This window comes from Megalops cyprinoides, chromosome 19 (assembly GCF_013368585.1).
Source record: "Megalops cyprinoides isolate fMegCyp1 chromosome 19, fMegCyp1.pri, whole genome shotgun sequence".
Classification (NCBI taxonomy): domain Eukaryota; kingdom Metazoa; phylum Chordata; class Actinopteri; order Elopiformes; family Megalopidae; genus Megalops; species Megalops cyprinoides.
The window spans coordinates 11,523,435-11,539,118 of NC_050601.1; the positions used below are offsets into that span (position 1 = coordinate 11,523,435).

Genomic DNA, 15,684 nt, shown 5'->3' on the forward strand with positions numbered 1-15,684 from the left:
TTGTCTGTACACTATTATCTCCAAGACTGCGCATATCTAATCTATAAAAAATAACTGTCCTTTCTTGACCTGGTCTGCCTTGGCTATACTCCATAAAGAATCCCTGTTTGCAACCACCCTTTTTTAGAGTCCAACTCTTTTATCTTACACTCAGGGTCCATCCTCCGAGCAGCGCTCGGACAGTGTCCAACTCTCATTAAGAGCCCCACAACAGGCCTTACTTGGCATACAGGTATCTCACAGCTGCATACCCCTCCCGCAGTCTCTTGTACTCTCTTGACCCTTCTTTCTAGTTTCTGCTCACAGGCATACAAAGTATAATAGGATACATTATTATTTATTTAAGGCCTATAGTGTTAGGTTGTTTAATTAATAGAGTAAATGGCTCATATATCAATAACTTCAGTTAATATATCAATAACTGCAGTTAAAATAAAAAACTAACATCTATTGGCAATGCTTATAATGTTTGCTGGCAATAATTTATCTCCACCAAGCAACAAGCTCAATTGCACCACGCCAAGCTCCGCCCCCCTCAGGCGGGGCGAAAGCGGCAACGCCCACAACCTCCACACGGGGCACACACTTAATCAGAAATTTTCCACAACAAGATCTGGAAATGGAGGTAGACGAGGTGTCAGCGTAGTATGCAGTATACAGTATGTCAGCAGAAGACTAACTTTACACAACAACAATGAGGACAACAAATCAATTGTTTGCATACTGTACTTTAATGGTACACAAATCATTTTTACACAGTTATTTTAGTTCATTATTAAAGACATGTTTTTCTCGCCTTGGCATTTGCCAGTGCGTCTTTTATGCCTGACTCATTGGGTGGAGATCAAATCAAATTTCAAAATGAGTTCAAAATGAGCAAAATTATTTTCCATGTTACTTTTTGGTGTCAGCAGACATTATGTGGCATTTTAGTAATCAAAGCTAGATCACTAAAGATTACTAAAGAGTTATAAAGCATGGATGGTAAGTGAAATTACAGTCAACAACATGAGAACAAGAGAAACGCATGCACCTACACTTTACAGATTCACTAAAGCTGTGCTGTGGAATATATTAATAATGTAATGATAATGTTAATGGTAATAATGATGATAATGTACTACTACTTCCAATGCAATGAAAAAGCCCTTTCAACAGACTGGAACTTAATGTGCTACTGGCAAAGTGTAGAAGCCCCAGCCCTGGCCCCCCCAAGCCCTGCCCAGCGTCACCTGAAAATCAAACACTGGTACAAGGATTGGGAGAGACGGGGCTGAGAGAGTGAGGGGGTGGATGCTCAGAGGTGCGAGGAAGACATCCACTGGCTTCCTCGACACTGCTGCAGATGTTCAGAGAGAGATGGTGCATGTTGCAATTAAAATCATGTCAAACGTAGTCATAATCATACAGTCTGCCAACACAACGGTCACAATTCAAGTCTAAATGTTACCTTTCTTAAGTGGCCTGTACTGTTTCTCTTTCCCTTTCATTTCGTCTCATGACCCCATTTTCGGTGACATGGTGGGTTCCCTGGTGTCTGTCTGACGGTCTCTCTGTATTTGTGCTGTACTTGACCTTATTTTGATAGCCATTTTTCTCTCACCTCTTCACCTGGTCCTTCCTGTGGTGTACTTACCCTTACTGTCGTGCTGCTGTGTCTTCCTCAGAGCAAAGCACTCTCCATCTGTGCTGCTCTCTCTCCTTCAGTCTGGCTTCAGGCTTCCTTTCACCCACCTTCCTTTCCAGCTTCTGTTCAATCCTCTCTCTGTCTCCCTCTTTTAGCCCCACATCCTCTGTATCCCATTCCCATCTGCCTCTATCTTTCCAAAATCACGGCTGCCTTGATGGGGGCCAATGGGGGAGTAGGCTACAGGGCGAGGCACTTCCTTTGTGACAGGAAATGAGAGAGGGAGAGAAAAAGAGACAGAGAGAGATGGGGGGTGGGGAGGTCAATATGGCAAATCTACACATAGTAATGAGTCTACAGTATATTAACATTGGTGTAAGGGATATAAAAGCTTGTCACAGCATGAGCACTCTATCCAGACAGATGTCACAGCAGGAGTAAATAGAACCAAAGAATTTCTGTTTCATTGTATGTTTTTGATGAAAACACTGTCTGTGCAAAACCTTGTCTCTTTGGAAGTGGATACAGACAGAGAGGGTCAAAAAGAGATAGATTTTCAGAAGACTTGTGGCTTCAGGTCAGCAATGGACATCCGGAGACAGAAATGCTTTGAGGTAAGATAGAATCAGACATATATGCACCATAAAGTACCATGAAGTATATAAACCACAAAGGTACGAGAGAAACATGAATTACAGATTACATATATACATTTCTTTGTGCTTTACATCATATCAAACCTCTATTGTAATCACTACGACATATTTTATTGAATTAAAGTATGCTAAACAGAGATGAGAGAATGATATGCAGCGGAAAAGAATTAGAGGAGAGAGGGAGAAAGGAAACGATTGAGATAAAGGGAATGAGATAGAAACGGAGTAAAGGGTGAGCCTTATTTAAAGAAACCAAATAAACAAGGGCAGTGCTTAATTGCAGTGGGAGATCCAGTGGGACTGGGAGCTGACGTGACTTCAATACAGTGCACTTTAAACGGGGGCATCATTTCAGTAATTAGCCCACACAGATCATTACCCACAACATAAGTTAAACTCATACTTCTCTCTTCTGAAAAATCTCTGAATTAGTAACATAATGAAAAAAATGCATGGCACATGCAATTTATAGATGTAACTGTTAGTGACTTGGTACCGTAGGGGCTTTTTTTCCCAGCGTTTTAACATTAAAGTTGTATGACATTATGGAGGGTACAACCTAGATCCAAATTAGAACTAAAGAGTACATAACAACATGGAACTGAATATATCAGGTTTGTGAAACATCTCCTTCGAGCTTAAAACCCCAGGAATAATCTTGCTTTATTCTGTTCAGCACTAGAAATGAGAACTTGAAAGGAGCACATACATGTATAGGAATGCGTGTATAAGTCAATCTGCATCAATTTTTGCATCAGGATGAGTTCCTCTTTGTCCATGTGCTTTTTCGTGTGGCGTGTTTGTTACTATGCATGAGAAACCTGCGTGTCTCTTTGTGTGGTATTTTCAGTGGGTGTGGTGATTTCAGCGACAAAAACAGGAACTCCATCGTCACGTATGCAGGAAATACTACCGCAGAGAGAGAGCGAGAAATAAACATTGGCTAAACACCAAATTATCATGCTCTACCCCATCTCTCTACCTCATTGTTAGTGTCAGTGGCATCTTAGTAAAATTCTGTGTAAATTCAGTGTAAATGTTAGTTCACTTTATTATTTATTTTCTCTTACCTTACTGTCGTCTGCCCACACTAAAATGCAAAGGTAGTGCTGATGTTAACGGCTGCATTACAAACCTGTGCATTATAGAACAAAACTGCGCATTTAACTTTCAGTCAGATCTTTATTCATGATTAAAAGGTCTTTCACAAAACAGCTGACACTAAAACACAAACACATCAAAAACACATACTTATACAATGCCAACACAGAGAGAAGAACAAGCAAAAAGAAAAAAAAATAAATAGAAAAGAGTAAAGTAACAACCTGAAGAGGGAAAATATTGTAAAGTGGAAGCAGACAATAAGAAAGAATGTCAAATATAACAAACACCACAGTTACATCCTGCATTCTTATTATTTCTTGACTGGAATGGGGTTTTCAGGGTACACGGTTGATTCGTTGGTTGTTTGTGGTCCATGCATGGTTGTCAAAGATCAGCAGAATGTCATACTTGTTTCCCAATAGTCTCTTAGTCTGCAATAATTGATTGTCTTCAGCCTTTATATAGTCGTCTTTGATTGTCATTTGCTGAAAGTGACTCTTTCACGATTTGCTGCACACCTGAGAACTTTTCAGTGCTTGATGACAGTTGGTGCTTGATTGTCATTGGTTCATTTATACTTGTTCAGGATTGCACTTGATTATTTGTCCTTCGTACTTCAATTCCAGAGTCTGTTAAGTCTCCAGGTGAACATCATTGATCACAATCAGGAAAATAGGGTAAATTCTTTCCTCCCTTCCTCTTTTTCATTTACACTGTCTTGCTCCTTTTCTCCTTTCTAAACGTAATCTATGTATAATGTCTGGTTAGGTTGGGTTTTAATACTGAAAGAATACTGTGTTTAAAGTTGTTTCTGTAGCTTAGTCTCCACTTTTTTTCTCCTTTCTTCCTTTCTCAGATGATCCCATCTTCATGTGCATCTTATATCAGTCATGCGCTAAGTCAAAGCATGAAGTAGCTTTTATGTCTAAGCTTCATTACATCTCATCTTTCATTACGTCTTTCCCCATCTCTTTCCATAAGTGTGTATGTGCTTTCGGGAGCCTCTCTCTCACTCTTTCCCTTCTTTGTCTCTCTTTTCCCTCTCTCTTCCTCTTTCACTGTAGTCTGGACCAGTACTGACCCAGATTCTGACCCAAGCTCTGCTCATCCCCAGGAACCTGCACTGGCACTGACACTCCGGGAGAGATCAGACCTGAGGAACAGAGAGGGAGAAAGAGTGTTACTGTGAAACATACCTCCGGTCTGCTTCTACTCATACAGAAGCACTGGCAGAGAGACTTACCCGTATTGGAGTTAGCCGTGGGAGGTGGAGCCAAGTGAGGGGAGGAGTAAGGAGAAGATGATTCAAAGTTCCGAGGGGGCGGAGGAGGGGCAGAGGGGGACGGAGGAAGCATGCAGGAGTAAGAGGGAGCAGACTGGGGGGGTAAAGACTGATAAGAGACAGGTGAGGTGAATTACAAAAAGAGAGATGACAACAGGCAGAGCAGGGACCAGGAGGGGAAGGGGAAATCATGATTGAGAAATAGCAAAAGGAAGAAACAAATTAGTTATCACCTGTTTATAATCTTTCCACAAAGCAATAATGCATTAATTCTCATACAGAAATTCACATTACAATAAAATCTCTGTCCCTAATAAATGCAAACTCAAATTCATTACATGTTTCAATACAACAACTTTGTCCTTAGCAGGAATGCTGAAAAATTCACCAACCATTAAGATGAGACAAATACATAAAATGGTAAGCATCTGGTATTATGATAAAATGTGACCTTTATTATCAGTATGGTGATTTTAATTTAAAACTCATACTCAAAGTGAATGCAATTTGATGGTGTTATGTGACTACAGATGCAGTGAAAAGAGACTGACTTGTGTCTGAAGTACTGTACCATCATAAATGTTATTTAACAGCACAGCCAAAAGAAAGAATAGGAGTTACGACAAAACATTTTTTTATAATAATCTATAATTCACTGAATACTAGTGACAATTATGTTTTTATTGTCAATACACCTAAAAGAGGAACTCCATCCCCAACACTTTTGTTCTGAATTGCTACACCTCATTGTTTTAAATACTAAGTATTCTTGTTCCTACCTTTTAAAATATCTTAATTGAACAAAATTATTCTGTGCTGGAGCCCTCATATTCTATGTCAGTGTGGTTCAAAATCTGCATATAGTTCCTTATATTATCTGGATGGGATTAGAGCAGGCATGGAGGTTGAGGTGACTCATCCAGACAGTATAAGGAGCAGTGAATCTCTCTAGCTGTGACAGACACATCAAAATAAAGTATGGTATATTTTAAAGGTAAGGTACAACATATAAAATTGAGATATTCATTGTAGTTCCTCTTTGTAAAAATTCAGTATGATAATATACAAAAAGAAATACTGATGCATTGGGACCAAGACAGGGTCTATAATAACCACAAGATGGAGCCAACACGTTGACTTGAAGGGTCATCTGTAGATCTGGATTTTTATCAAGTTCATTCATTTTTTCGGAATCAGTTCAGCTACCAGTTAATCAATCCACAATAAAACACACAGATGGGCCCCAGGCAGTACGTGTAATGTAATATTACAGCATGTGTTGTGTGACCTGCGCTGAGCATTAATTATTATATTAAACTTCCACTTTTACTCTGTGTTGGCAAGTTGTCATAGCTACAAACTTGTGCATTATCAACCTGTTGAAACTGTCCTTGGAGAAGTTTTGCAATCCTTGTGTAAGAAAAGCCTTCAGAGATAAATATTCTAAATATTAATTCAAACGAGAAACACAAACATAATAATTTCAGCTGAATCATCGTTGTGACGCGTGCGGCTGCCTCTGAAAGGTGTAGGAGGGTGAAGTGTTGCTGTAGAAGGGGTAGTGATGAGAAGGATTACCTGAACTCCAGAGAAGACAGAGAGAGAGCTGTAGCTGGAGACCGAGGAGTCAATGCGACCGAGCATAGAGCCTGAGAAATGGTGAGAGTTGGGGGGTTAGTGCAGTTAGCAGTGGAGTTAGTCATTTGGGGATCCTCCCCACCCAGCCATCATCACTTAATTCCATCACTGAATACAGTATATTTATACCAACACTAAGACAGGGGATAATACAATTTACAGCGAAAGTTCATTTGGATTAAAGCGTCTGCCAAATAAATAAATGTAAAAGTAAAACGTAAACATAGTGTATTGGTGCGGTTTTCATTAAAAGCACTGCAGTCAACTCTCTACATGTGAAAAATGCGCTAAACCTGAGCATTCGGTTAAGACTAAATTGTTATAAACATGAATGTATTGCATCAAACTGAATGACGGTTATTATTTTTGAAAGGGCAATGAGGCAGTTGCCTACTCTGCACAATGGATCTGCACATGCCTACTCAGTAGTTAGCTAAATTCGCTCTAGTATTCTAATGGATATAGCTCCAGAGAGCAGAAATAGGGACAGTAAGTACAGCGCACACAGGACACACAGTCCCCAGATACTGGCTACAGTAAAAAACATCATGATAGCTTTTTCATAGCATATGGTTCTCATATGCAGCACAATTCCATTGTACACTTCTATAGGTTATTTGAGATGGCACTATGTTAGCAATTTAGTCTCTCTCTAATGATTGCAAACTCTACAGGGAACTGGAGGATGGAAGGATGGAGGGAGATGGATATGGGGGGGCAGAGAGAAGATGCTGTCGTAATTTTAGGTTTAGTTAACAACTGGAGCTTCCAGTCCACATAAGCTTGAGTTTAGACTGCACACAGACCTGTGTTGTTGGCGTGTTGGTGTTGGTACACAGCAGAGTTGAAGGATGTGTTCAGGGGCGTGTGTGCTTGGGAACAGGACGTTCCTCCCCCTGCCTTTCTCTGATTGCGCAGCTTCTCCTCCCTCCTCCATTTGGCTCTCCGGTTGGAGAACCACACCTGTCAATCATGGACAAACCAGGTCAATACACAATGTACATCAAACTAATTGGACAGGATGCAACATTATACATCAGATGATGAAATGTATTTGTCAGTCATTAGTAGTCATTATTATTTCCATTATACAGTTCTTAGAGTGTGTTTCCAAGGGACCGATGGACAGACAGATGAAGGGGAACACGGAGGCATTCCCATACCTGAATCCGTGCTTCAGGAAGGTCAATCTTGGCTGCTAATCTCTCTCTTGCAAAGACATCTGGGTAATGTGTCCTTTCAAACTCTGAGAGGCAGAGTGACATGACTTTAACATACTGCATAAACAATACACATCTAATGTTGTATCATGGTGGGCATCATTTTTACCCTCTACCCTCCCTCTACAACAAAACGCAAGAGGGAGAGGGAAAAGGGAGTACCATTTTGTGAGGGATTTTCATGGCAAGATCTGTAAAATGGTTTTTGATGAACAAAAGGTCAGCAATAATTTCTTTTTTTTTTTAATTTCTTCTCCTCATTCATTCAGCCGTTCTTAAATTTTTATGAGGGGAACAAACAAATTGGAAAGAAGTGTAAATGGCATCGCAACAAAATGAATGTAATTGAATAGCAAAAGTAATTTTGTCTATAAATTGCTATGCAGATAGAGAATCATGAGAGTAGTCCCTCTGTAGTGAAGGTTATGGACTTCTCTTGGACCTCTTATTTTGTGTTCAAGAATCATCATAGATGATTAATAACGTTTTACTTTAGGTATTACTTAAAGTACTTACTTACTTACTTAAGGTAGACATAAATAATACCTTCATAAGTGCTACAGAAGACAAAATAATTCACAATTTCATTAACATGACTTTCATTAATATTCAGAACTACATGACAACATTCATAACATTTTGTAACAGCCCCTTACTACTGCTCACGTTAAGCAATACATTCTGATAGCATGTGACTGCGAGAGTTTGTCAGTTGTAATAAGCAGCTATTAATGATTATAAATCATTATGAATGTGGTTACTTAGTGCTACATCACACATATGAAAGCATTATGTTTGTTAACAACAGACCCCTAAGTTATCTCTTATAAATATTTCTTTATGAAGCTCAGCTGGGTCTACAACATCTAACACAGAGGAACATTGGACTAACCTTTTTCCAGTGCCTCAATCTGTTCCTGAGTGAAACTTGTTCGGTTTCTCTGCAATTTCCTCTTCAACTGCAGGTGGAGCTGAGATTCTTCTGCCTCATCCCTCTCTCCCTGAACTCCTTCTCCTCCTCCTCCTCCTCCCATTTTCCCATTCACTTCATCCAAACAGCCCTCTGAAATAAAGAGCGATGGTGAGATTTCATGAAACTAGCTAATTAATTCAATTGGATACATGATATACTTAAATCATTCAGCAGTTTTATAGTTTAATTTCAGCGATGTGTAAAGACTGCAGGAAATGTTTGGAGCTATTGGCACCCTCTGTTTGAGTGCAATCAAGTGGAATCATCTCCAGTTCTCCCCATGCAGAGTCACAACGCAGCGATCTCCAGCGAGGAAGACACATACGCAGCAGTCTGCAATGCCAAAACAAATGGACAATCTTTCTCCCAGTAAAGGCACAGCAATGCAGTGTTGCAGTTGAGTAACTTGACTTGGTTGCACTTCCCAGGTGAACCACTGCTACTGTATAAACAAGATACCCAAGATGTGTCAATAAATATCCAGTATTATAAATGTAAAAATGAAATCTACTGGACAAATGTGGAGCAAAGCAAATAATAAAATATAACATAATGAAGGCTGTAGACACATTGCTTGTCCCCTCTTCACCTGGATGATTCTTACCTGTGCTGTGCTGTGTTGCCACTGTGCCTGATTGAGGGTACCAGTTGTTTGGTGCAGTCCAGTTTGACCCACTTTGAAGATTCAACATGGTGAATGTCTCGTACATTATATGCTCTTCCCTCTGACCCTTTCCCCTTCTCCACCCTGACCCCTGACCTCCTCTCTCCCTCCAACTAAAACCAAAAGAGCTACAGGGAAAGACAGACAGGAACAGGGGGGGTTAGTGTGCACACTATTTGCAGTGAATACCGCAGTGAATTATTATCACAGTGAAAGAGGGAGCGGGGGGAAAGAGCGAGGGAGATCACTTTATGCACACTGACTAATTGGGAACAACAGTACATTAGCATTGACACTGCGTGTGTGGTCTCATACATAGTACATACACGCTATCTGAGCACTGCAGTGATAGTACTGTCAGCTAACATTAAGGGAAAGAGAGCCTCATGCATTATACACGCAAGTGCTTTACAAATACTGCTTATGTGAATATTTATTGTCTTTTACATGTGTCATATATATGATATATATTTGTTATTGTACTATTCTGCTTTTACATAGTGCTACACAATTATTATAGTTAAAAATATTTATTCTTTTACATAACTTTCACAGTTCTATTTAATATTTATTGTACAACATCCATGTGTTTTCTTACTTGCAAATTGGAAAATGAAATCATTACATGAAAAAACAATGCCATATGAAAAGTATCTTATGACATAATGCCTTCTGAAATGCTCAAACTCTGACAGGATCAAAGTCAAAGGTCAAGATTGTTTGGCTCCCTTTTTTTGTGTAAAACTGTTTTGACGCTTATCGACCCTTGCTTTACCCCAACTCTCCTTCCTCCTCTTCCTTTTGACGACTGTGGCTCTTCGAGCAAGTCTCTCTTTGTCCTTTTCTGCTGCAGTTTCTATACCTTTCCCGTATCCTACTGGTCTCTTTCATACACCACACCGCACATCTTTGAAATGGTCAAGTTTAAAAAATGGAAACTTACCAATTGACAGAGAAGGATGGGTAGAGGTAATGACAACGATCTTCTCCCTGGCCTCTTTCTGTTGTCCTCCCTTTCCGTCTTCCCTGCCTCTTCTCTTCTCTCCCTTGCTTTGTTGATGGTGGACTATGTGTGCGAAGATAGGGATGGAAAGATGGAGCGAGTTAGACAGGGCGAAAGAGAGGGAGAGAGGGAGGGAGGGCTGGAAAGAGAAAAAAGCGTCTGCAGGCACTCTTGTCCTCGAAGCAATGGATCGAGAGAGAGAGGGAGAGACAGAGAGAGAGAGGGCAAGAGAGAGAGAGGTTGGGATATAGAGAGGGTGGGAGAGAGAGAGAGAGAGAGAGAGAGGGGTGACATAGCGAGTCAGTGTCAGTGTCAGGTTTGAACTTAATGGCAGAGAAAGGGGTGATGAAGTGAGAGAGAAAAGGGGTGGAGAGAAAGGAGGGATGGGGAGAGTGTGGAGGAAGAGAAGAGACAGAGAGGGAGAAAAAACTGAAGGAATGGAAAGGGCAAATAGGGTGTTATTTAACAGCTGAGGTGAGAAGGAGAGGTGAGGCCAAAGTGAAAAAGAAGAGAAGAGGGAATAAGGGATAACACGCCTGCACGATTGTTTACCACTGTATTCAAAGTTATGCTTTGGATAGACACCCATTTTGCCATACATTTCAACAGACAGGGATAGAAACATAAACATAGTGTGTGTGTAAGGCATGGATAAAGAAATAGCATGTATATATGTGTACAATATGCAAGTATATGCAATATAGTGAGAAAACTATACTTGTGTGAGTATGTTGCACAGTCAATATTTGCTGCAATACCCAATAATATTCCCAACAAATAGAGACAAGGCTGGGGAGCAGGAAATATGCAGGAATGGGTGAAACAAAGACTGCTTGCTATACTTATCACTGACTTGAAATTGAATTGAATTAATTAATTGGACATACATTGACCCAGAGGTCCATACAGTCAGGTTGTAGGAGGTAGACATGCAATGGGCTGAAATATGAAATGAAATAACTAAACTTTACCAACACACAATGACAACATTCATCTTACAAATAACTGCATGTTTTCTTTTGAAAAACCACAATGATCAAATGTAGTCACAAATGCTAAATTATTCCTCTTTATGCATTCTGCCTCAACTTTATTGTCACTCAGATAATCCATGTGGTCTTTTTAGGGGTTCATGCAATTGAACATTTGATCACTTAGTAGATTTCTATAATCTCCTTTGAACTCAATTATTTTTGAACTGCTTCCCTGAGTTCCAGTAACAAATGTATTACATATGCTCACGTTACCATTTTGTGCTCAAGTAATTATTTGTAAACCTTCGAACAATTTAATGTGTGCTTTATATCATTATTTTAAGTTGGTATATCTACTTCTTGGCAGAGTAAATTATCTTTATAGACGAAATGTAGTATACATTTGAACTTTTTGGTATATGTTTTGAATCTTTCCCTCAATTCTAACTCGAGCACCAAGGTGTAAAACAACCCCAAAGCAAAACAGATCTACCTCCGTATTTCACAGAGGTGACAACATTTCCTTCAACATTATCCTTACTTATTCAGAACCTACAATACCACTTACAAATATATTCATAAGATCATTTTTTGTTTAATTTGACAGAAAAACCGAAGTGTTATTACATTGCAGCTTGGGAACTCTGACATGAACACAAGATACATGTAGTCAATATGAAATGGTATTTTTTGAGATGTTCTATGACAAGCTATCTTTAAAATCTCCAATTTTGCTCTTGGGACTTTGCCTCCAAAACAACCTTTCCACGAACATGAGAAAAATCTCCACCCTATTCCTAACAAGGCAGCAAATAGTACCCCTGGCATTTTTAATGATGGCCAGAACAGTGGAAATTGATGGATTCATTAGAAGGAGAATGTTTTTAATAGCTGTCTCCTGACTTTTTGTGACCCTGAAATTTTTCTGATGGCTCTCATGATTTTCAGCATGGTGATGAATGTGCTTTAACATCCAAGGTGTTTTTTAAAGCTACACAAGGTGGAAACATGATGCAGGATATAAAAGAATTTTATATGTAGATAATTACAAAATGTGTACACAATCGACAATCTTTTTTGCTACATAGTTATTTCTAAAATAAATGCTTTTATTCTGTAGTGTTGGTATTATTGAAATTTTGAATATTTTCTGGCAGTTGTGCAAAGACTGCCCACATTTTTTCCTCTGAAATGACATTTTTGTCATTGTTTAGCAGGGGTGTTGCATGAATGCACTTGGAGACCACTTTATGTGCTGTGTTATTATGTGTGATGCTTTATCATGCTACTCTATATAATTGCATTTTTGTTATCGTGTTTTTCCATTACTGCACAATGTCACATTTCTGATGTCACATTAACATATTTTATTGGATTAACCAGAAAAAAAATCAAAGACCTCCTGACATGTTGAAAAAGAAAAATCCTGTTTGAATAAAAAATCGCATAGCATTTTAAGAGTGAATTGGAAGGGTCTCAGAGAGAGATGTTAGAACAGAGGAAGAGGGAAGTGATCAGAGCCATTGTAAAACACAAGACAGTCAGGAGTGGCATGGGGCACAGGTGGTCAGGTTCAGTGCCAGGGAGCCGCAGGGAATTCAGTAGGTGTCATTCATTGGTTGAGAACTTGAATCACCTGTTTTCCAGGTGTGGATCAACCAGAGATAGCCGGAGGGAGAACTGCAGTTTTCCTGCAATCAACTTGGATACCCTAGTATAAAGTAAATGGATAACGTAATAGCACTAGCAGAGATATCCAGCTTTTGCGAAAAAGTCTAATGTTATACAACATGTAAATATTTCAAATTATTTAACAATACAGTTAAGTGGAGTAGTAACAGGATGTAATGTGCAGTACATGGTATTAATTTTATATTGCAGTGTTCTGCAGTACAAAGCTGTACTTACTCTGTATACCTTTATTAACACAGTCTGCAGTTTATGATCTTATCTTATTGTCTGTCACGACACAGACAACATACTTATATAACTAAGAATCACATGGATTTTTATGTGCATATTTACTTTTGTTCTCTATATTGCATCAAACCTGTATGATCTTGTTTATGTATGTTTGACATTTATTTTCATATTTGTAATGTTCTTTAGTCTCTGCTGGACTGCTGTGCTGAACAGTACGGTACAAATTTTAAATGTGGTGCAGTGCAGAGAAGAATATTATGCCATTATGAAAACATGGTATACATTCCGTTATGTACAAAAACAGCATAATGAGGTATTGTGCATACCCCAGAACAAGCAGTGCAGTATGATATAGACAAAACAATTATATTGCCATTAGCATCAAATGGAAGTAAAACATTGCATCTGTGGAGATGGGTTGTTTAATTAAAAGACAGAGAGATAGAAACAACAGAGGGGTGAGGGTATAAATATATCTTTGAGCAGCAGAGGAGAGGAATGGGGACGGGGACGGGGAGGGGGGGGGTGTGCCAACTTGTTTTATTTCCGGTTGACAAAGCGCCACGCTCCCCTCTCTCTCTCCGTCACTTTCTTCAGAGGGTTGCCTCAGAAAAGGGGCAGAAGTGACAAACAACAGAGACAGAAAAGACACACTGAAAAAGAGAGGGTGAAAGAACAGAAGAAAAGAATAAACTGCAAACATGTATATACATGGATATGTTTGCTACTATATACAACCACATATATCCTGTTAGGCTTTTTTTTATGTTTACACTGTAAGTATGTATGCAAGTGTGCCACTGCATTTGTTTATATGTACATGCACCGGGAAATATTATTGTGTGTGTGTTTATCTTATTTGTGTGTATTCTGTTCTGTGAGTATTGTTTGCGTTTAATTGTGTGCGTTAGTTTACAGTTCATGTTCGTGCATGTACCATATATGTGTCTCTGTCTGTGTGTACACATGTATAAAGATATGTGAACCTTTAGGGCACAATTTTTTTTTCAGTCTCTTGTTAGTTCATTCCTGTCACCCTCTCTCTCCCTCTCTTTTTACTGCTGGAAGGGGGGATGAGCTGAGGGAGGGGGAGAGGAAGCAAGGTCACCATAGCAACCATGCCGGGACAAATTTTCATCAAGTCTTTAAAACAAAACAAAAGAGAATTGGGGAAGGGGGGGGGTACACGCACACTTACTGACTGTATCATTTCTACATTGGGATATTAGGACTATCAATGCAGTGCCAGAGAGGGAAACATAAATGTTAATATATTAACTACATATGAATATTCATATGCCCAGGCAAAGTACTCTCTCGGGGGAGAAAAGGAGAGTGCACCGCATCGTTCTCTTACTCGGTGCTTGTATCTCTCCCCGTCTCTTTCTTTGTCTCTTTTTTTTTTTTTTGCTTTAAATTAGCACAATACTTCCTTTACCTATCATTTCCCCTGTTTGTCTTCCCTACCCTTTCCCTCTGTTTTTCCCTCCCTCCCTCCCTTTCTCTACTGCTGTGTAGCCCCAGGCGACACTGTGATGCGTCCTCCCCCTACCTCTCCCTCTCTCCCTCTCTCTCTCTCTTGCTGCCCCTGTCACCTTCAATTGCTCCATGAAACTAGACACAGTGCCTGAGGGGGGAGAGAGGGAAGGGAGGGGAGAGGGAGAGAGAGGGACAGAGAGAGAGAGAGGGTCAGAGGGAGATAGAGAGAGTGGGACGGAAAGGGAGAGAGGACAGAGGGGAGACAGGGAGATGGGGAGATGGGTAGTCGGGGACATGGGGGAGGACTAAAGTACTTGGCCCTGTAGTTCAGAGTAACCACAGAGTAACTAACAATTATCCTGCAAGTGCACGCAAGTGCGCATGTTTGCTTTGGTTTTAAATTGTGTGGCTAGCATTTCCCCTGTCAGAGTCAGAAACAGGTGGAAACATGGAGTCTGGGTTCTAGGTTAATTTCTACTGTCTTCTCTGGCAGGTGAAAGGGGGAAAAAATTGATGTAGAACCGCACTACCTCTCCCCAGTTATGAAGATGGTGCAACTGGATCAGTGACACAAACTTGTGCTTTTGATCCTGAAAAAGACAAGACACCATTGGTAGGCTGCTTGTGTTACCCGTGCTAGATGGTAACCAACATCAGAGTCTAACCACTGAGACTGGCTTATGCTGGTAGACCTGGCTGCTTAGTAACATTCTGTTGTAGGCCTACTTCTGTAGTGATAATGAATGTGCATGGGAATCTGCTATGGATGATGACATCATACTCCTTTGTCAACACAAGATCTCACTAATGGTATTGCATGGGATCTGGATCTTTTGACCTGTAAGATGATCATTTTTAGTACTATTGAGAGTGTCATATGTTCGATGGCTACTGAGAAGAGCTCAGTACCACTCCACAAGGATTCAAGACAATTTCACCTTATAATAAAACAGTCCACAATTCCATAACGCGGGGTTCATTTTCCGCCTGTGATAAAAAGTATAGAAACATATAAATATAAAAGATATTTTACACCATATTGGACAAACTATCTCTCACTCTACTCATACATGAGAAGCAGAAACGACACAAAACGATTTACCTACATTCAACCCAAAATTTACTTCCTAACACACTTTAA

At 39.8% G+C, this 15,684-nt stretch overlaps 1 long non-coding RNA gene across 1 annotated transcript; it reads left to right on the top strand.

Moving 5' to 3' along the window:
- Positions 1-2,017: 2,017 nt before the first annotated feature.
- On the top strand, positions 2,018-4,848 carry LOC118794397. The gene is made up of 3 exons (XR_005005767.1): positions 2,018-2,241; positions 4,014-4,064; positions 4,502-4,848. It is a non-coding gene; the product is annotated as an uncharacterized LOC118794397 (long non-coding RNA).
- Positions 4,849-15,684: the final 10,836 nt, after the last annotated feature.